At 39.3% G+C, this 23,509-nt stretch overlaps 1 protein-coding gene across 3 annotated transcripts in view; it reads right to left on the reverse strand.

Moving 5' to 3' along the window:
- The window catches only part of ZNF438 (zinc finger protein 438), a 99,998-nt gene that overhangs the window by 64,545 nt on the left and 11,944 nt on the right, over positions 1 to 23,509 (reverse strand). The window contains exon 1 of one of the 3 annotated variants that reach the window (XM_073334395.2): positions 3,507 to 3,902. The exons of the other annotated variants lie outside the window; for them this stretch is intronic. The gene's annotated coding sequence lies outside the window, so the exon portion shown is untranslated. Of the gene's footprint in view, positions 1 to 3,506; positions 3,903 to 23,509 lie in introns of those variants that run through there. 3 annotated transcript variants of the gene reach the window in all.

Consider the following 23,509-nt stretch of genomic DNA (forward strand, 5'->3'; position numbering starts at 1 on the left):
TACCTCCGTAGTTCTGAGACAATATGAGGAAACCACTATCTTCTTTTTTTACAGTCAAGGGGATGCTACTCAACACTGCCCACTAACCTAAAATGCAGCACTACAGAAATGAGTGCAATGGTATCTCAAATATGAAGGTCCCAGGCCATAGAAGGTTTTGATTTATAAAGCCAACACAATAAACTCCACCCAGAAGCCAAAAGACAGCCATTCGTGTACACGTCAATCATCATGGTCAAGTCTGAGTCTGATAGAAGAAAATGTCTGGGCTCCTGTGATGGAACTGGGCATTTTTGCCACCATTATTTGGCTTTCCATCATTTGCCATCATCGACTAGGACAGTGGTCACCAACCTGTCTATTGTAATTGACTGATCAATCCTGGAGCCTCAGCCAGTCGATCTTGATCTCTGGACTGCTAAAGTCCAGCAGTACAGCAGGACTCAGAGGCTGCCTGCCTGCCGTGGCCCCATGCCGCTCCATTGGCCAATGGGAGCTGCGGGGGCAGCACTTTCAGGCACCGGCAGTGCACGGCAACCCACTGTCTCCCCCACCCCAGGGGCTGCACACAGAGACATGCCAGCAGCCAGCCGCTTCCAGGAGCGGAGTGGGGCTACGGCAGGCAGCCTGCCTGAGCCCCGCTGACCGGGAACCGCCTGAGGTAAGCACCTCCTGGCTGGAGCCTGCACCTCACACCCCCTCCTGCACCCCAACCCAAAGCTCCCTCTCAGACCCTGCACCCTGTCCCACATCCCAAACCCCTACCCAGAACCCCCCTGCACCCAAACTCCCACCCAGAGCCCACACCCTTCACCCCCTCCTGCATCCCAATCCCCTGCACCAGCCCAGAGCCCCCTCCTGCACCAAACTCCCTTCCAGAGTGTGCACCTCTCACCCTCTCCTGCACCTCGACACTCTGCATCAGCCTGAATCCCCCTCCTGCACCCATACTCCCTCTCAGAGCTTGTACCCCACACTCCTGCACCCCAACCCCCTGCCCCAGGCTCAGCCAATGCACACCCCACCATTGAGAATGTTACAGTGATTTGTGACAATCCCTGAAGGATTTAGGATCTATAAACCACAAATGACACTAATAAAAAGTAAAACTCATGAAATATCCAGTGGATTCTATGAGATTAGATGCAGTGTGACCACATGACACCTGCACCCAAACTCCCTCCCAGTGCAGGACACCTCACTACTGCACCAGGCTCAGCCCGGAGCCCCCTCCCACACTCCGAACCCCTTGGTCCCAGCCCAGAGCCTGCACCCCAAACCCCTGCCCCAGCCCGATGGAAGTGGGTGGGGGAGAGTGAGCGACAGAGGGAGGGGTGAATGGAGTAAGCAGGGTGGGGCCTCGGGGAAGGGGCGAGGTAGATCCTGGGTTGACCTTAAGTTCAAAAAGTGATCATGTGCATAAAAAGGTTGGAGACCCCTGATCTAGGAGTCAAAAGTATTCCAAGGCTATAAACAGACTCTCAGTTTTGTGTGCATCAGTTTGCAATTCCATCAGTGATACTTGAGTATTTTTTCTTCCTATCTGTTTTGTCACAGGTAAGAACAACTCTCTAGATTTAGTCAAAGTTCAGGCACTTTCTTAAAAGTGAGTGAACGGAACAAATTAAAATTGTATGTTAAAACTGATATGGGTATGGATGTGAAGTGTTACAATGAAATGCGAAAGAAATCACTTGCATATCCTGAAAGGTGCCATGTTGAAATATTTTTCATGTTGGTTAGAACTGTAGCCACACGTCTAATATCAAATGCTGTTGTGAAGAATTTGTTTAGTATTATAACTCAAAAAAGCATGACAAGATGTCTCTTGTAACAGTTGGGGTGTCCATCAGCAATGATTCCCAACACAAGTTCCATAATTTTGACAGCACCAGACCATTGACAGTATAGTTTCCCCCCAAACCAGAGAAAATGGAGTAAGTATGATGCAAAACTGTTATATCCTTTCCTTTTTTGAGTCCTGACAATAAAAAGAGCAGTAATAATCAATATTAGGACAGTAACTAATTTCCATGGTAAAAATGATTAAGTCTCTCAGAAAAATAAAGGAACATAAAAACGGCCTTCTAAAAATCTAATCAGATGCTACCTGAATGTAATTAAATTTTTGTGGGTTCACTGAACATGAAAGTACCTACAAGCAAAAAGTGCTATTACACCTGATGTATATATGTAAAACTGTTTAAATGTTAGTTTCAAAAGAGCAATAAAAATGTAAGTGAGACACCTTTGCCTTAGATAAGTGAAATGACTTAATCACTGTTGCTGTTTTATTTTAGGTATATTTATGCACATTGTCATAACAGTAATTTACATGTCTGCTTAAGTGGAGGGCTTGTACCCTTTATGCATGAAACTCAATTAATTATATTTGTGTAAAAGCTTGAAAAAACACAACACAAATTATTTTTTTAACTGGAGAATAGTTGTTAAATGATTTCAAATAAATTAAACTTGCTTCCTGCAATGAATACTGAAGATGATGGGCTCAATTCTTCCCTGGAACTCCCTGGATCTGCATGAGTTAGAGAAGCCTAGGGCCGTTAGAGGCTGCTTTAACTTAAACCAACAAAAGGATCAGCAGAGCAGACCATCACCTCAACCCTTTCCTACCCAACACATCTACTCAAAGAAGCTACTTTTAGTCACAATACAAAGGTAGCTGCTTTGAGTTTACTTCTACTTTTTGTGCAACTGTTTTTCCAGAAAACACCACCAGGTTCTCCACTGTGTGTTTGCTTTTTTGCACTGGAGACAATTTTTAAATCAAGATTGGATGTTTCTCTAAAAGATATGTTCTATAGCCTGTGTTATACAAGAGGTCAGACCAGATGATCACAATGGTCCCCTCTGGTCTTCAAATCTATTAATATGAATTACGTAAAAACAAAAACAGCAGCAGTCAATTAAATGGATAACAAGCTATAGATGTACAAAACATGAACAGATGAACATGAGACTAAAAAGTTGTGATGACAGTTGTGTCCATAATTGGGCAGCAGTTGGATTACTCATATGAATAAGGAACGAGAATTTGGCACAACTCATTCAATCCAAAGTGCACTGAAGCATCTAGTATATAACTTTATTGATATTTAAACCAGTGAACATCTATCTGTAACTCAGGATATAAAAAGGGGAAGTAAACAACTAACTGTGAAAAAATGCTACTAATAAAGTGGGCTTCTTTATTTCTTAGTTTACTGATTCACACATGACCCCTAAAGACAAAGTTGCTACTGTCTGACAGCTATTAAGTGACATAAAAATAATAAAGCTGGTCGTCTGAATTCACAGTTCTCAGTGAACAAGTGTTCACATCACAAAAAAACACCACCACTCATCATGCCCTTATTGGCAGTCTCCCAAACTGAATGAAGGGTATGGAGAGCAAACTCCATTCTCACCCCTACAGGCAAGTCCCTCTAAATCAGGGTTGCCGAGCAATTGTGAGATAGTCTAGGGAAGCTTGTAATACCACTGACCTTTCTGCACCAGTTCTGTGGACAAACAGAAGACTTCAGTCTTCAAGGCTCTGAATCTAGCATTCTTCACCAGGACTACACCCATTTAAAAAAAATTAAAAAGAAAAAATGATTGAATGCTTACAGCTCATAATGTATAACATGAAAACTTAGGGGTACTATAGACTAGCTGAACTATGTGAAGAAAGGTAGAAGTAATATCCCCCCTTTTTCTGAAAACTATGCAGTTTCTGCAAAGAATACAAAAGAAATGAAAATCCCAGTTTCAACTAAACACTTTTATATTCTAGGCAGCTTAAAATGAGTAGACAAATTATATGGGCAAAAATGAAATGCCACAGTTAAAATCTGCCTTCTTTTGGTATCACAACCTATTTTCCAAACTTGTTTAAGAAGAAAAGATAATCTCTAATGTGAACCAGAAATCAAACAGGATTCAAAAAATTCGAAACCCCCCCCCCCCCCATTGATTTGTCAACTACTTGGCTGCAAAATCTGACTTTAAAAGACTAATGTGCTACCTTATTATTACTTTTAAAAGGGTTTTCTTCTGGGATTGCACAGCAAAGGAATGAGCATTTAGCCTATCTTACACAGGAAGGAGGAGAGATTTTTATCCTTAAAAACAGGAGGTTCGCCCACATGATCACCTGGGACAAACTTGGCCAGTGCAAGCAGGCTAGAAGGTTATAGGAGCCTGGGAATGTTTATCATCAAGAAAGTAATTACAGCCCAGCAAGATCAGAAGGAATTACACAGGAAATGTGAACAGTAACCCTTTCATGCCAAAAAAATCATGAAAAACTGAATTCTTCTGCTGCCAACCTATGACACTATACAAACCAACTGCAAAATGCAGGAATGGAAAAAACATTATATATTACTAGACTATAAATTCATAATGATGTGATAAAAGTGTACTTCCAAGAACAGAACAGAATCTTTGATCCTTCTTGTTACCATATATACGTTGTACCATTAAGAGTCCAGAAGAAACATGACAACCTTTCAAACACCATCTTAGAAGGGACTGAGAGGTCAGTAGTATTTTTAGAAGTTTTTCATTTTATGCTGACCAAACAGTCTCTGCCCTAGAAGGTGGTTAAACATCTTGCTCTTATTCAATCAGGGACATTTTCCTTCCAAAATAAATAGTAATTTACCCAAACAAAAATGCTAACTCTCATTTATCTATTCTATAAAAATGTATCTCCCAAACTCCAAAACAAATCATGTAGCTCATAAGAATGGGTTCAAGCTGCCTTATGTATTGACTTCAGATGAGAAAAGCTTCAATTTCCTGGAATCACAAGGAAATCTGAATAGTCTAACTATGGCTGAATGAAGTCCTCCAGTGCCAATGTTTTGGGGGTAGAGGGTGTTAGACCATAGATACTCTTCATTATGCCCTGAGAACAATCAGTGGTAGTGGGCAGAGACTCCATTCCTGTACTTTGTTGAAGGACTTAGCAAGAGCCGCCCTACCAGCCAAGGAAGGTACTGCAGTTCTGGCCATTCAGCAGCAGCTGAGTGGAGGCGTGGCTGGGACAAGCAATATTGTATTCTTTATACAGACATTCATAACACTATCTGAATACATATCTTATGACCATCAAGTTCAGAACATTACAAGCTTTCATAAAAGATCTTACCTGACATATTTTTATACAGAATAACATCATATACAACCAGTTATTTCAATTGCTTACTCTTTGTGGTTCATACCACCCTCTGTTCTCCCCCTGGGGTGTCAGGACCCTGACTGTCAGATCCCCTTTATGAATTTGATGCTGGATTTTCTGTACTTTCAGAGTTAGACGTACACAACTGAGAACAATTCTAATCAAGCAAGTTGCTACTAAGTGATTTTTTTAAAAGATTTCTACTGCAGAAAAAAATGCATTTCTCTGTATCCACCAGCAGGTGACATTGTGAGAGATTAACAAAAAACCCTAAGGGATAAAACATGAGAGATACGAGAGTCAAGTATTAAAAGATTTTTTTATGGATTTGCTGTTAGAATTATCTATTGAGAGTCTCTTCTAGGTGTCATATTAAACAAAGACTGTGCCCCTTGAAATAAATAATTTTTTTAAAAGTACACTAATTAGCTTACAACCTTGATTCTCCCAATAACTGAAGCACACAGGGTTGTGGTTTTTTCCCCCAATAAAAGGGCACCGAATCTAACACTGAAGGATAAGCAAGCACAGGAAAGAAAGGACTGCAGGGAAGTACAAAGTGTTGCCAAAATTCTCATTTGAAGTATACATTTATATTCAAAGAAAATTATTTTTTATTTCTTCAAATTGTTATTAATTGTTGTCTCTTTGAAATGAATATTCTTTTCTATTTGTCTACAATTACAGGCCAGAACAGCATCACCCTCGTGTCATGTATTTATAATGAACTCATCATGGTAGCATCTAGGTGCCAGCATTGTAACATTTCTTGCCCTTTTCTATCCCTATCTTGCGGCCTACACTTTTCCTTCACTACCTGCGTTTCCCATGTATTCCTCTGTCAAAACCTCCTTCCTCTGCTCTCTCCTCCTCCTCACCCCTCCCGTGTCTCTTGGAATTTTCCCACTTCCCAGCCTCATATCCAGTGACAGAAGAGATGACTTTGAAGTCTACCCGATTCCATGTTCAGTGGACCTGCCAAGTAAAACAAACTGAACAAAAAACATACCATAGAAGCACAAGATACAAGGGTAGAGTACAAAGGATAGGCATACAAACAAGGCAAATGAGGTACAGGCAAGGTCCACCACCCCAGATAGCCAGAAAGATCACTGCTGACATTATGACCTGCATAAATAACTATGTAAGTCATTTTGGGAGAAAATGGAAAGTTGAAACAATTTACTGTTACATTTTCCACTACTTTACTGAAACACAGGCAGAAGAGAACCAATTATCTTGACCATAAATTTGTTTTTTGAATGGAGGGCTTGTATGTTTAAGCATCCATTTCCCCAAGGTTATAACCTAACCCCACTCTTAGGGCTTGTCTATATGGGAAAACTGACCAGAATAATACCTCATGAGGACACTCTATTCCAGAATAAAAGTAACTTTATTCCAGAATAATTCACACACTTCCAAAGTGGAGTAATCATTCTGGAATAAAATTACTTTTATTCTGGAACGGTGTCCACCTGAGGAGCTATTCCAAAGTAGCTTATTCTGCAACTGTTATTACAGTCAATTTCCCCATATAGATAAACCCTTACTCTGCAACAAGTTTTCACTAGTCAAGGACTAGATGTGACCTCATTCACAACACATAAACACTGTTCCTAGATCCATCAAAGCTATGTATGTGCCCTTCTCTTCTCAGGCCTTTGTCTATATTAAGGATCTTTAGAAAAAAATTCCCTCTGAGTTGTGCCAGTGGCTGCCCTACTGTGCATAAGGCTCCAACCTTTTCAATGGCTCAACAGGTTTAATTGACATGATTGAAAAAACACTGGAAGCTAGGAGCCACTAGGGTTGTTGTCAGTGCAAATAAATTAGTGGCACACTATTGGCAATTCTTCCTAAATTTCCCTAATGTAGACACAAACTCAGAGGTTGAGTACTCCCTCCTGTCCGTCATTCTCTACTCTGCTAGCTCAGGACCATAGACTCATAGGACAGATGAAACCAGGTCTCTCATCTGGTAGTGCAGAGCATTAACCATAAGATCCCTAAGGTAGTCAACAGTACTTTTTTAAAAAAAAAGTATATTCACTGCTTATGGTAACTCCTTAGAAGCTTTGAAATGAAAGCTTCATTTACTATTTTATTCCCTCTACCATGACTCTCATACACTGATTTGTTATTGAAGGTTTGTTGATGAGTTTTGGAGTTCTGATATTGATTTTTTTAATATTTAGGAAAAGAACTGGGGAGGGTTTTGTTTTATATAAAGAAAGATATGGTCTTTCTCGATGGTCTTTGAAAACAGAAAAGAAAGTAAAGGAAGGTCATATTTGGGGCCCGCATACCTTAAGATATCATTTTAAAAGAGGATTTAAATTATACCTCTTAACTTAAAAGCTGCTAAATTTCCACACATATATCATTATAGATCATTTCAGTGGCAAACAATTGTTTTTAATGTATAAATCCATGAAGCAACCCTTTCTGGAATGGCAACTTTTCAGCATTCTGATCAGTACTGCAAGAGGGGAGTACCTTTAAGTTAAGTTGCCTTTAAGTTAAAAGCTTTTCCCCACAAAACAATATTCAACAGCTCTGTAAAATATAACCACCACCAAAGACTGAATAAAAACAGATATCTTGACATGTAAATTGAGATGCCTGACCAGAGTAAGAGAAATTGCCAAAGAAAGCCTAAAAACTTTTTCCCCCTGAAATTCTCTCCAAGGATGTGCGTTTGGGCATCCAGCATCAAACAATACTGACCTTTTTAAAAAAAAGAAAAAGAAAAGAAACACCTATTAATCTTTACCATAATTATCTTTCTGACAGCTTTAACATCTTGGGGGGTGGTCTTTCTACTGTTTAATGTCAAATTATTATCTAATAATTGTATATTTAGAGTGAAAGATCTTTAACAATGAGTGATAAATACAAGAATACACATTTTTTAAATATAATTCCCATTAGATGAAAAAGCTTTGTATTGTCTAAACTTATTACTCTTCATATAACAGAAATCAGAGATGGAAAGACCTTCTAGGTTATCTGGTCCATTCCATTTCATTACTCTGATACGACAGGACAGTTGCCAACAATAACATTCCCTAGCAGTCTATACAGTCTAGTTTGAAATGCAATGAAATGCAATGACTGTCTACTCCACAGTCTAAGATTACGTTAGGAAGCTCTTCTTGTTAATTAGCTAAATTTTCTCTAGTTTGATTTCAACCCATTATTTCTAATTAAAGCCCCTTGTACAGTTCTACACACAGTTAAACAGTGTTTGAGGTTTTTTGATAATTTTATTTCTGTTTTCTGAAATGAAGAGTTTCCTGAAACAGGATAAAAATATGCAGTTAAGCAATTCCATAGTAAATAGTTTGTGTGATGTGAGTTTGCAGCAGACTTCTAGACTATGGCATTTTTCCACTTCTCAAAAGTTGGTCAATAAAATTTATCTCTTCAGTGAGATTATTTCCAAACCTAGAAGTACTAAAGACATACCCTTTCCTGGAGCAATATTGCATGCTCGCTCTCTCTCTCTCCCTCCCTCCACCCCATCAACCACTCAATGACGAATACTACATAATCAGAGGCAAACTCTCTACAGTTGACTGAATATTGCAAAGTGGGACAAACTGCCCATTTTCACTACTCTTGTGCAGAAAGATTACTTTTAGATAAGAATTTTACCATTCCTGTTTTCAGAGGACAAACCAGGATTTTCATCCTCTGCCCATACATCCCAGAGCACTGAAAACATACAACAAAGAATGTCTGTAGGTTAAATCAAAGCCACTGCCATGGTACAATGCCAGAAGACGGCAATAAAGATTTAGATTTACTAACAATTTCTTCTAATGATTGCAGTTTTTTTCAGTCTTCATTAGATACCCTTATATTAGACAACAGATTTACTTCTTCTCATACAATCAATAAGATTGCAAATGCCTCGGGGTAGGGAATGTATCCATGTGCTTAGTAAGTGTAAAGCACATGGTCAATGCCTAATAAAGAGCCACAAGAGCATCACATGAAGCACTCAGAATAAAACTGGTCTACACAGCTTTTAAAAATGCCTACTTGGGGAAGATGAGATTGCGTAGCATTACATACCAATGAAAGGAGATTTAATGCTCTAAAATATCTTAGTCATAACTAGAACACGCTTTATTTTGACTTCATCCCAGACTTTAGCCTGGCTATAAAACAAGAAATATTTCCAGGATAATTTAACTGTATCAGAGATAATTACATGTGAATGTCACCATTTCTTACGGTTGGATTCACGCATGCTGTGCATAAAATCTTTCTGTCTTCCAAATTCTGGAGGCCATACAAAGCTTTACCAGAAAGCTTCATTTTCCAGCACATTTGTGGCCTTGTAAGGACTTAGGTGGCAAAGATGATGATTTTTTAAAAATTGAATCCACTCCTTAATGAAGGACGTGCAATCTTCAACCCGCTAATCTCAGTCTAATACGGTTAGATATGCCATCTTTTCCAATGAAGTACCCCTATTTCCAAATTTAATAGATTTATAAGGTTCTTGTAAAAATTTGCTTCATACTCAAAATTGGAATCGTACTTCTTGAATTTGAAGCAAATCTCTTTCTTTCCTCCAAAAAAATCTGCTGAACTGTTTTAAGTTAGAAACATATTAATGTTTCGAGCCCTTTTGCATTTCTGTAACTCAAGCATGGCTTCATTTAAAAAAAAAAAAAACACAAAGATTTTGTTCTGCATTAGTCCATAAAATGGAATTAAGCTTTTGGGTACCCAAAAAAAAAATTTTAACGAATTTTATTAATAAACAGTTCACTACACATGAACATCAATATTTTTGACCAATAACTGCCAAAGGATTTTTAAAAACATAAGATTTGATGCACGAAGGTGGAGCACCAAACAGCCTTGAAAACCATCATACTCAATCATACATGTGAAACAATTCTTGGCATAATAAGCCGTAACAACCACAATAAATAATAATTCTAAACAAGCAAGCGCAGGCTATGTGGAAAATAAAATATATTTAAAACATATGCAATTACATATTACACAAAAGACTAATGCTGCTGACATAGCATGCTGCCTGAAGATGTGGCCTTACTCTTTGCTTGATTCTTATCCTAAACTTTACTCCATTCATATGCAAAACACTCAATGCTGAGCTCTTTTCCTTCTTCTCCCCTATTAACTTTGAACAAAAATAGAAGCAGATGATTATACACTCAAATGCTGCACAGCATGAAAGAATCACAGATACAAGAAAATACAAAAAATAAAAATGAGATGACTACTATAATACTTTGTTCCATTTCTTTGAATGGAATGAGCTTTAATGCTTCATTGAAGCATGGCTGACAACTTTCAGCTATATCTCGTATGCTACAAATCTTAACATTTATAAAAGTTTTACCCAGTGCTTATTTATAGGGATCAAGATCAGCCTTCGAATTATGTATGAGTATCTGTGCCTTCACGTTATTAAGTGGAAAATTAGGTAAATTTAGAATATTTTACAGGAACACAGCCAATTACAATTGACAACAGTTCAAACAGGGTCTCAGAAAAGTGATTTTTAGCATCTTAATACACAGATGAGTAGAAACTATCACTGTATTTGTACTACATTTTAGATTATTATACAGTGTCTATATAAATGGAACATCATTACAAGTTATTAATGAGATATATGCAAAGAAATAACATTTTTACAGTTATTATGTTACCACACAATGTATTCCGAGAGGATAGACAAGGGAAATGATCACTTAGGAATGTGAGAATTTCAAAGTTTCCCCACAAGATCTCTGACTTTTAAATTGATTTAAAAAATCCCCAGCTTTCTGGCATTAACTTTTCCCCAGTCAACAAAGGAAAATGCAAGTGCTCTTCTCCCCGAACAAACAATAGGCAATCTTGTTTTTCACAACCACACCAAGGAACTGTGACTAAAATAATTAACATAGTTGATTTGCTTTATGACCATCACTAGCTTTGCCAATAATTTGCCATTTACAATGTGATGATAAAGTAGATATTGCAGAGCATGCAGAAACCTTTATCTGCTACCTGCAGACCATAGGGAAAAATGTATAAATTGTTGGCTCAAGCCTGTCTGCTGTAGTGATAGATTGCCCTGGTGATTAATCCCAAACATAAAATCCATCTTGCCCCTGAAAGAGTTAAAATTACAGTTTAGTGACTGTTTTGCTGTTTCAAGTGATTTTACTAATGTTCTGTACAATCAGTGACAGACTGGGATATGCACATCAAATTATGCCCCCATTTTGTATATATGTTGAACTCACATCTAAACTTGCCTAATATGTGGTTATTGAACAGCATTCCAAACTGATGCCCTGTGCAGGAAGATGCTTTACACCTGATTGAAGGACCAGGTTGGATAAAATTGAAGATTTTTGTGCAAGAGACTGGCAAAGTCACCGCAGGCATTGGGACCTGGCCTCTAACTCCAGGAAACACCATCATGTCTCTCAGTAGGATCAGCCACTGAGCACACCTGGGCAGTCTCACATTCCTGTTTTATAGCTTCTCCCCCACGGAAATACTCTCCAGCTCATGGAGACACACTGATCTGCCCAGTAACTACCAGCCCTTGATTCTGGATGGTTGTGGGCACTTCAAGGAAATGGCCTTCCTCTGCCTCCTTACATGTGTACACAAAGATATAAACAAACAGAAATCTGTTGATTTCTCAAATGTTTCCCTCTGTCTCTAAACAAATAAAATTCTGCAGCGCAAAAGGCACGTAAGTCACATGAGCAGAAGTCTTGGATTGTTATTTGTTCTTTTGTTTTCCTGGGGGTAGGGTGGAGTTGTTATGTAACAAGAGAGAAGGAGCACGATGTTCAACTGGGAAGGAGCAACATTGGTCTCAAAGCAGGACACTGTGGGAAGAAAGGACATTTGTCTGAGTGCAGACTCTGGTGTTGATTTCAACATCTGGGAACTAGAGGAAAAAACTGCCATGCCCTCAGGTCGTAAAAAAGACCCTATTTGAGAATATTTTCAAAAAATTCCTGTACCTCTGGGTAATAAAGGAACACATGTCCAAGGTAAACCATACAGCACAGAGCTGCAAGGCCTGGTTGTCAAAATGAAACATCAGGACAAATAAGAAGACAATGAGGAGGAAGAGGATGTGGCCATGTCTGAACAATCTGAATCAACTGGGTAGTAAACTTATTTTCTGTAAAGAAATGCTTACCATGTCTTACTGTGTCAGTAAATGGTTATTTAGATTATTGTTTGCAGTGTTATTGTAACCATGCTGGTCCCAGGATATGAGACAAGGTGGGTGAGGTAGTATCTTTTATTGGACCAGCCTTTGTTGGTGAAAGAGACACGCTTTCAAGCTACCCAGAGCTCTTCTTCAGATACTCTTCAATATTTATAGAAAATACTCCCAGACTTGAAAAAGAGCTCTGTGTAGCTCAAAAGCATCTCTCTTTCACCAACAGAAGTGGTCCAATAAAAGATATTACCTCATCCACCTAGTCTCAAACTTAGATTATTGTCATACATTTGTGTTTTGGGTGGATTACTTATTAATTTCAAAATGTTTGTGTTAAAAATAACTGGTATGTTAGTTTGCTATGGGAGTATTTATGAATTTTACTTTTACTGTTACTGCTGGACTTCTGAATGATTTTTTATTGCTCAATATAATCAAACATCCTTGGTAAAAATTTCCTGTTCAAAAGAAAATTTTATTAGGTATTTATGAATTTTAACATTGAAAAATATGGGTTTTTTCAAGCTGTTTGGTATGTTGCTAGAGATAAGGGTTTAAGGATTATCTATGTCTGTTTATGATTTATTATATTCCCTATAAAACTGGGTTTAGAACAAATTAAATCTTTTAAATAGTGGCACAAACAGCTGCAGCAGGAGGAATCTTTCCTTCACAATCTCATTTTTTAAATCAGTGCACTAAGATATACTCCAAATGAGAGTGACTTTTTATTTTTTTTACATACAACTTTGTTTCAGGGTCTGAGACATGAAGGGTTATGAACATCCATGATCTGCAATGTCCACAGCTTCAGAGTCATCTCCCGGTATCACCAGCAGTGCTGCAACTAAACATGTCTCAGACAGTAAAATACCTGTACCCAAAAAAAAAAAAAAAAAAGACTTTCTTCATCATCCAGTAAGGTCATGGATGAGTTCAAAATCAGGACCAGCAAATTCCAGCAAGACTCCACAGATGAAAAAATGGCTGAGTTCATTTATAAAACAAATTCTCCCTTTCACCTTGTTCAGAACAAGCTTTTCATTGACATGGTTGGATCATTATGATCAGGCTACACACTATCCTGGCAGAGCAGACATTGCTGGATAAACATATGAGAAGGAAATTGAACATGCAAAAAAACCTTGACAGGAAAGTCGTTAATCTGAATCTTGATAGGTGGAGCCATCCAGTAATATATGCTTGTGACACAACAGAAAATGGGCTTGTCTATCTTACAAAAACAACTGATATAACAGGAAATGCCCATACAGCAGAATACCAAAAAGAAATAGCAGTAAAAGATATAAGAAACTGAACAAAAATTCACATACCAAGAGCATAGCTTTGTCACACAATACTGCAAATGTAACAAAGATGGGAAGAAATCTAGAAGATGATAATGAAGAGAACCTGAAACTTACAACATATGAATGCAGTGTTCATTCAATGTATCTTTTAACCAAAGACTTAAATACAATTTCAGGAATAAAGGAAAATGTTGTTGAAATTGTAAAAGTACTTCCATAACAACCATTTTGCTTCAGCTTCACTGAAAAGAACAGGAGGATCCAAACAAATTGTCCTCCAAGAAGTAAAATGGAATTCAGTGGTTGCCTGTTCTGAGCAATTTATCAAGAACTGGCCTATTCTGATGACTATTTGTGAAGAAAATTGTGTCAAAACACGTGGAATTGTCACAGCCAAAGTCATCAACAACACTGGACTAAAGAGAAATTGAGAAGATCTGCTGAATATACTGAAACCTATTTCCGTAGCCTTGGACAAGCTGCTGTATTTCTGGTGCTGCTGAAATTTGGAAAGAACTTTAAGAGAAATTGAAAAAAGAAATATCCAACTAACAAACAAAGTTCAACTGCAAGCAGTAAAGAAGCAGATGAATCAGGCACTTACTCCACCTCATTTTCTTGCCAATATGTTCAATCCAAAGTGCCAGGCTAGATGCCTAACTGCTGAAGAAGATGCTGCTGCTATGACTTGGGCATCTAATAATCATGCCAGCCATAATAAACTTCCTGGTTGGAGGCAAAGCATTCAAGCAGGATATGTTTGTTGATGATGATTTAAAGAAAGTCACACCACTGAAATGGTGGAAGTCACAAGCTAAGACCCTGGAACTACAGTTTGAGAGTTTGTTGAAGTACTAGCCCAGCTTTTTGACAGCTCTTGCCTCTTCTGAAGACAGAGAAAGAATATTTTTTTCATTAGGTCTGATTAATTCAAAGTTGAGAAATCAATTGGTAGTTAAAGCAAGGAAACATATTCTCTTCCAGTCTATGAATAAAAATGAGGCAGGAAGGGATGAGACCTACTAGTTTCAACAGTTTAAAGGACAGCTTAAGTAACTTAGGAGACGGTTGTCTCCTTTTCAAGAGAATTAGGTGAGTAAGAATTTAAGCTCCAATCACTTTCACTTAGGCATATTTGAAAATTTTCCCAGACTGATTTGAAATAATCAATTTAATTCACTGACTACAGTTAATCCCCGTTCCTTTAATGAATTTTTTTTTTAAGTACATCAGAAGCAGGAAGCCTTCTAAACAACCAGTGGGACCACTGGACAATCAAGATGATAAAGGAGCACTCAAGGATAAGACAAGACCACTGTGGAAAAAATAAATTAATACTTTGCATCGGTCTTTACGGCTGACGATATGAGGGAGATGCCCAAACTTGAACCATTCTTTTTAGGTGACAAATCAGAGGAATTGTCTCAGATTGAGGTGTCATTAGAGCAGGCTTAGAACAAATTGATAAATTAAACAGTAATAAGTCACCAGAACCAGATGGGATTCACCCAAGAGTTCTGAAGGAACTCAAATGTGAAACTGAAGTACTAACAACTGTGGTTTATAAACTAACATTTAAATCAGCTTCTGACCAAATGATAGCTAATGTGACATCAATTTTTAAAAAGGGCTCCAGAGGTGATCCTGGAAATTACTGGCGGGTAAGCCTGACTTCAGTACCAGGCAAACTGGTTGAAACTATAATAAAGAACAAAACTATCAGACACATATATGAACATAATTTGTTGGGGAAGAGTCAACATGGTTTTTCTAAAAGGGAAATCATGCCTCACCAATCTACTACAATTCTTTGAGGGAGTCAACAAACATGTGGACAAAGGGGATCCAGTGGATATAGTGTACTTAAGATTTTCAGAAAGCCTTTGACAAGGTCCCTCACCAAAGGCTCTTAAGCAAAGCAAGCTGTCATGGGAAAAGAGAGAAGGTCTTCTCATGGATCGGTAACTGGTTAAAAGATAGGAAATAAAGGGTAGGAATGGTCAGTTTTCAGAATGGAGAGAGCTAAATAGGGGTGTGTGTCCCCCAGAGGTCTGTACTGGGACCACTACTATTCAATTTATTCATAAATGATCTGGAAAAAGGGGTAATCAGTGAGATGGCAAAATCCGCAGATGATGCAAAACTACTCAAGATAGTGAAGTCCAAAGCAGACTGTGAAGAGCTACAAAGGGATCTCACAAAACTGGGTGACTGGGCAACAAAATGGCAGATGAAATTCAGAGTTGATAAATGCAAAGTAATGCACATTGGCAAACATAATCCCAGCTATACATATAAAATGATGGGGTCTAAATTAATTGCTATCACTCAAGAAAGAGATCTTGGAGTCATTGTGGATAGTTCTCTGAAAACATCCACTCAATGTGCAGCAGTAGTCAAGAAAGCTAACAGAATGTTGGGAATCATGAAGAAAGGGATAGATAATAAGATATAAAATATCATATTGCCTCTATATAAATCCATGGTATGCCCACATCTTGAATACTGCATGCAGATGTGGTCGCCCCATCTTATAAAATATATATCGGAACTCGAAAAAGTTCAGAAAAGGGCAAAAAAATTATTACGGGTATGGAACAGTTTCCACATGAAGAGAGGTTAATAAGATTGGGACTTTTCAGCTTGGAAAAGAGATGACAAAGGGAGGATATGATAGAGGTCTATAGAATGATGATTGGTGTGGAGAAAGGAAGCATTATTTACTCCTTCTCATAACACAAGAGCTACGGATCACCAAATGAAATAGGCAGCAGGTTTAAAACAAAAAAGGAAGTATTTCATCACACAACATCCAGTCAACCTGTGGAAGTCTTTACCAGAGGATGTTGTGAAGGCCAAGACTATACCAGGCTTCAAAAAAAACTAGATAAATTCATGGAGGATAGATCCATCAATGGCTATTACCAGGATGGGCAGGGACGGTGTCCCTACCCTCTGTTTGCCAGGAGCTGGGAATAGGTGACAGAGGGTGGATCACTTTATGATTACCTGTTCTGTTCACTCCCTCTGGGGCACCTGGCAATGGCCACTGTCGGAAGACAGGATACTGGGCTAGATGGACCTTTGGTCTGACCCAGTATGGCCGTTCTTATGTTATCATTTAGTTGTAAATGTAAAACATTTTGATAAGAGAAGTTTATGTACCTAAAATATTTAAGGTTGTTTGGCCTAACAAAAAATATTTTATATACTGTTTTGTGTGTTTAATTAAATTCCAATTACCATCCTAATACAGCTTGACACAAATCATAAGCAAAAAGTTAAAGATGTACCAAATCTATTGTAAAGGCTCTATTTTGTTGTAAATCAACATGTTTTAATAGCAATATCAGCTAACGAGAATACACTTTTCTTTAGAAAAATAACTGAAGTACAAATGGAAAAGTTAATTAAAATAATTATATAAATGTAGGTTTCTACTTGGTGACTGAAATAATTATTTAAATCTGAATTTAAATCAATCCACCCTGTGAAGCCATCATGACTAATCTAGGGCCATCGGCCTTAATTATCTCTCAGTGACTGGCTCACTACCATGGAATAGTTTTTCTGCATGGAAGATGGGTGCTTCTCACAGCACATGTCAGGGAGACAGTGTCTCTATTTAACAACAGGGTTCTGCTCTGGATGACAGGGAGGGGACAGATCACTGCCAGACAACAAGGGCTTACAAGAACAAGACAGCAGGAGAGACCAGCTCAGCTTGAAATACTAATAGACTTTGGACTCACAATAAGGGGGCAAGTTCAGACATGGGGAGGGTGCATCTCAGGACTTTTATTCTTTTCAAAGATCTATAACTCTGGAATGCCTTTAAGGAGTGAAGTCGCTGATTAAGAAATTCCTTTGCTAAGCCTGTATTCCTTGCTTTCCTGCAATGATGTCATCATAGGGGTTAAACTAGAAGTCAAGAGCGCTCAGAACTCAGAAAGAAGGGGGTCAGAGAGAGAGAGAGAGAGCGCCTGAAAATGAAGTTCATTACAGCATGGTTGGTAGACTACTCTGGAATGACCAGAATGGACTATGCTTTAACTTTCATTTCTCTATGGTAACCTAAGGACTTTTTATGCTGTGTTCCAGTTGACTACTAACCCATACGGTTTTTAAAATGCTGCTTGAGTGTCCCTGTAAATACCTGATGAGGTGCATTAATCCCCGAGGACCATACAAGTGTCTACCAAGAGTCTATTTCAATTGGACTTGCTGAACAGCGCTCACGGTGTGAAGCGGGAGTGCTGAAGCCCCAGAGGTTCGATCTCAGCAGGCGGTAGCCTACCCTGAAGGAACAGTGAGACCACTTGGCAGTCTGGCACATGTCAGGGGTTCCTACAAGAGACTGTTCCAAGTGGGGGGCATAGCACCTATCCTGTGGATCCATAAGAGCATGTCAGTTAAAAAGACATTATTAGGAGAGGGAGTGGAATTCTTAAGGACTGATTAGAGTTAGAGTGGCTCTCTGCTGCAATTTGTTTTTAGTACTTTTGTCTACCACTTGGATCTTTATTCTAATTTCATTTGCTTTCAGTCTGTATTAGCATAGGATTTTGACGACGCCAAAAAAGCAGACTGGCAGGCAGACAAATTTCATCATAAATATTCAGTTCATTAAGATACCCAGTGCCAACTTCTTCCATCCTTGATGGAAGCTTGGCTAGCTGATACACAAGCCAAAGATCTCAGAAAACAACAAAAGTCCTGAGATGAATCTTTAGCATGTCTTACCTCACCCTTTCTTGTGAGTTCAAGACCTGTTTGGGTTTCAAGCTCCTCCCAACTTGTTCCTGCAAGCCCTTTTTGTCTGGCAATGGTTGCCTCCTACCCAGAACAGCAAGTCACTTTTAAGCAGAGTCTCGGTCTCTTTTTTTCCCCCCCATATGCTTTATTGGTACACTCCAACCCACTCGTCACATCTGGCCCACCGTATAGAAAACAATCATTCCAAGGTTGCAGAGACAGAAATAAAGGTGATGGCCTGAGACTGAAGTCTTGATGGCTTCTCAGTGTTAGTCCGTCAATAAGATATCAAGCACCTTCCTCTTCATGGCATCTCTGTGTAATGCAGTTTAATGCACATGTCTTGTGCACATTTGAACATGAGTTCATCACATAATACAAGATGGAGGTCATAATCTGATACCTATGTATTCCATGCTGACAGAGTGCCTTTATCTCAGGCTTTCAAGTCTCTACAGAAAATATTCAGTGTAATTGAGAAGAAAAATATGAGTGAAGTTAAGTGTGAGGAGTTCTTGAAAAATAAAGTAGTAATTGCTTCTCACAGGAAATATGAATGCTTTAAATTGAAACAGAGAGAGAGGTGCAACCTTCAATGAAATGACAGACAAACACAAAATATCACTGAGTAAGTTAAAGAAAAATATCCTCAAGAGCTGTATGGATGTGATTGACCTGTAAATGGATTTCCGGGTGGGAACTACAAGTGAACACCTTACCCAGGAAGTGACTCCTGGAAAGTCCCCGTTTTTTTTGCTGGAAGCAGGAAATGGGAGGATCAAAGGCTTTCAAGGTCATTTTCTTCTCTGGCCATTAGGAACAATATTGTCAAAGGCAGTTTGTTGGGGTTTTTGGAAGGATATCATGTATATAATATAAAGATGTGCCCAATAGTTCTTCCCCTCCACTTTGCTGGACAGAATCAACCATTTTTGAATATTACAAAAGGCAGCTGAAGCATTTAGGTGCAGGGAAGAGTACTTCTTTCCAAAGGTAAGACCAATTTGTTTTCCTCTTTCAACAAAGCAGAAAAATGTGCTTAATACAGCAACTATAAAGTCCACTGAATACCCAAACATATTATTAATTGTAGGTACTTTTCCAGTAGACTGGTAGTGTGAGATTGCTCGATTAATCACACATAGTGTCTTACACCCACAATGTTATCTGTGTGATTTTTATAGAATATAAGCCTTTGTATTTTCATAACAATATTTTTCTGCTTTATGTACTTTCACCATTTAAGGAATAATAAACATTTGAGAGAGACTGACACTCGGTTGAAAATGTATATAATTTAAGCCCCATTCCCTTAATTCTGAATACATGCTGTCTCCAGACCACCCACTTTGTTCTGATTGGGCTGAGAAACACGGAGAGATCACAAAGCTCAAGAATGATAGAAGTTTATCCCTTGTGGCATCCAGTTCTATTTCATGGAAATAGCAGGCTGATAAGACGTCTGAGCCAAAAAGCAGTCGTACAACAATACCAGTTCGTAAACTGGTGGGTTGACAGGTTAACCAACTGGAGCAGTCCAAAAAAGCCCAGTGCTCAAATTCAATTATACTTATACTACATACTTATACTACTCAGAGAGGTGATTAATAAATACATGATGCAAAAATGCTCCAAACAACACAACACACTAACACACCTTTCCCGCCTTCTGCAGCTGGGAAATGAAAGGACACAGCTTTCCTTATTAGCTAGTCCTTTCCTGTCTACTAGGGAAAGACTCCCCACTAGAGCTTCCTTAACTCTGGATCTCTCTAGCCTACTGCCCCTGTCTAGGAGGTGAGTTAATCACTACAAGCCACATGGTTGTTCCTATCATGTGAACTGAGACTACCACTTCCTGTTTTAAAGGGCCCAATAGCCAACCCAGGTGCACTGGGATACACACCCCAAAGCCCAAGGCCTTGTTAGAGAGTTACGTTATGAAACGGATATTATGCAGAGAAATCCCATAAATGAACATGCATTTTTATCCAATATCCTGTCAAAATTGCAGGACACAAAATAATTACATATAGCAACTCAAGCAAATGGAGAGCAAAATGTATATTATGTATATACCGTGAGAGAGGAATGTGAACAAAGAAAGCAAGTCCTTTTTCAGTCTTTAACATTGTTCATTACTTGCCATATAAAGATTCAGAGGGATCCCTTGCTACCCTACTCAAAAGTATATAGAAAGCATCAATGTATGTTGAAATAGAAGCTTTCGATGAAAAACTCTGGGGTTTAACAATGTATAAATATGTATTAAAAATAAAATAGTTAAAATTTTAGAACACAATATATTAAATATTTGTGGAAATTTAATATTTTTTGTTGTTTTTTATGTCTGACTTTATATTGTGGAAGTACACATATTCTGAGACAGACAACAGACTGCAGTATCACTTCTCTCCTTCTTCCCACACCTTTCTAGCCTCTCTCCTGTCAACACAAATATTCCAAAAGCACTCTTTCCCATACCTCTTGTGTGTATCTCGTTTTTGAGGGATATCACACATTTTCATCCAAGTTATCTACATTGTGCACAAATTTTATATATTCCCCTCACTTTCAGTGGTGTAATGTATTTACCTCAAATGAAGTATCATGACATTGAGATATAGAAAGAGTTCTTTCGACTAAGGAAAGGAGCCCACAGGATTTTCACTTTGCTGAATGGGTAGTTTTTGTTTCCCTCATTTTGGATCTTTGTCACATACTGAGTCCCATTACTTGGGCTACGGCAACTTGACAGGTCTGATTCTTCCGCACTCAAACGTCACCGGGAGAACAAAGATTCTCTCCAAAGGCTGAACTCAGATTCCACTGATCATTCCAGGGCCTGGTATATGCTACAAAATTACGTTGACATAAGTTACCTTGCAACATATCTACACCAAAATTTGCACGTCTACACCAAAATTTGTCTCTGGCTGACATAAACGCCTCCTTACAGCAATGCAGTAAAACCACCTCCCCAAATGGTGTGGAATCATTGCCAACCTATTGACGTCAACACCATGCCAGTGTAGACACTGCTTGACCTACGTTGACCCTATTAGTCCTCCAGCACCTTTCCCACATGCCCCACTCCCTGTGACAGTGACCTCTCTGGTCACAATTTTAAACTCCACTGCTCAGGGGTCATGGAGACTGAAAGCCTCCTTCCCTTTAAAACTAAGGATATAAATATTGTTTTAAAAGTTAACTATTTAAAGGATTAAAATTTGATCATTTAAACAGTTAACTGTTTAAATGAAGAGGGGTAGGGGTTGCTCTTGGGGCCAGTTGCCTGGCTGTGGGGCTGCGGTTGGCTGGTCGGCCAGCGGGGTGGGGCCAGGTCTGGGGTCCGGCCAGCATCCATCATGGCGTGGCCAGAGTGGTGTGGCCGGGGTACGGCCGGAACTGCACAGCCAGGGCAGGGCTGCACAGCCAGGGCTGGGGTGGACAGCGCCACACTGTGCAGCCAGGGGTTAATGGTTAATGTCGGTTAACATTTTACATCCCTATTTAAAACTTCATGAGTAATTTTGAAAAGGCCTTTTCCTGATGGCCCACCTTGATGAGCACACGTAACAGTTATCCCTTGTTGAGTCCAACTGCCCAAAGGACCATACTAGCTCCATGCACTAGACAAACTCCTGCCTAGAGTAGACAGGAGTATTGGATCTCCTGGGCCTGTGGGGAGAAGAGGCTGTGCAAGCACATCTACAGAGCAGCCACCAAAAAGTGGACATTTATAAGCAGACTGCATGTGGAATACAGGCAAAGGGGTACAACAGAGAGCAGCAGCAACGCCACATGAAAGCAAAGGAACTGTGCCTGGCACACCACAAGGCCAGGAAGTGCGATAACCCATCTGTTGCTGAGCCGCAGACTTGACACTTTTATAATGAGCTGCATGCCATACTTGACAGAGACCCCCATCATCATCCCACAGAACACCATGGATGCTTCAGAGGAACTTGAAACAAAGACCCCTACCATGAACAATGAAGAAGAGGAGGGAAAATTCAGCATGGGGCCACAACCTAGGACCTGCTCGAGACTCAACCGCTGTTTAGCCAGTCTGCCAGCCAAGCATGGATGAGCCCAAAGAAGGGGGAAGAAACCTCTAGTAAATGTGTGCATGCATTTTTCCTTACGACTTTTAAATTTAAATATGGTGCCCAGCCCAACTCACAGTCACAGGTATCAACAAGTCACAGGTATCAACTTTTCACTGTTTTACTAGTACCATTCCCTCTTCTTGTATAACAAAGAGAGGCAGAGCTGCCATCTGCTTTTCATTCTCCTGTTGAGTTTGGCAAGGAGACGCCATGCAGTGCAGTTTACGTTCAAAGGGATGTCCCTTGTATCCTCCTGAGAGATCTCTATGAAACTTACATGGATGTACCCTAAAATCCTCTCCTGGAGGTTTCTAGGGATAGCTACCTTATTTCTTCCTCCTCAGTAGGCTACTTTCCCATGCCACTGTGATGACTTTTGGCTGGCACCATAACAGTGGAACAGGCTAGCGGCAGATGGGCCCCGACAGCTTTGGGATGTCAATAGCAGCTGTGCTCTTTGTGCTTTAGTTACCCTCAAGAGTGAGATATCACCTAAAACCATCACCACCTACGGAAAATGGTGCCAATATTCACTGGCACTGCCCTATACTCGTACCCATGGAATAGGGATCAAAATGTTATCGTTTCATGCAACTGAAATTCTTTCCTCACTGCTTCTTGCACTAGATGAGTCATACTCAGTGTGGCTAGGGCTGGAGTGTGGTGCTGTGCACAGAAGCTCCACAGCAGAAATGTTAATAAGCATGTCTTATTATCAACCAGGGCACATTAAGGAAAACCACAACTTCACATACACTGACAGCGGCAGTTCTCACAGATATGTGTAGCCATGATGAAGTACATTTGTGCACTGAAATGGACAGAAATGTTTTCTGCCTTTCCAATTTAGAAGTCCCATTCTGTTAATTTTTCTTTTTTGCACATTGCATGGCAAAAGCGGTGCAGAAAAACA

The sequence above is a fragment of the Lepidochelys kempii genome, chromosome 2, assembly GCF_965140285.1.
Source record: "Lepidochelys kempii isolate rLepKem1 chromosome 2, rLepKem1.hap1, whole genome shotgun sequence".
Taxonomy (NCBI): domain Eukaryota; kingdom Metazoa; phylum Chordata; order Testudines; family Cheloniidae; genus Lepidochelys; species Lepidochelys kempii.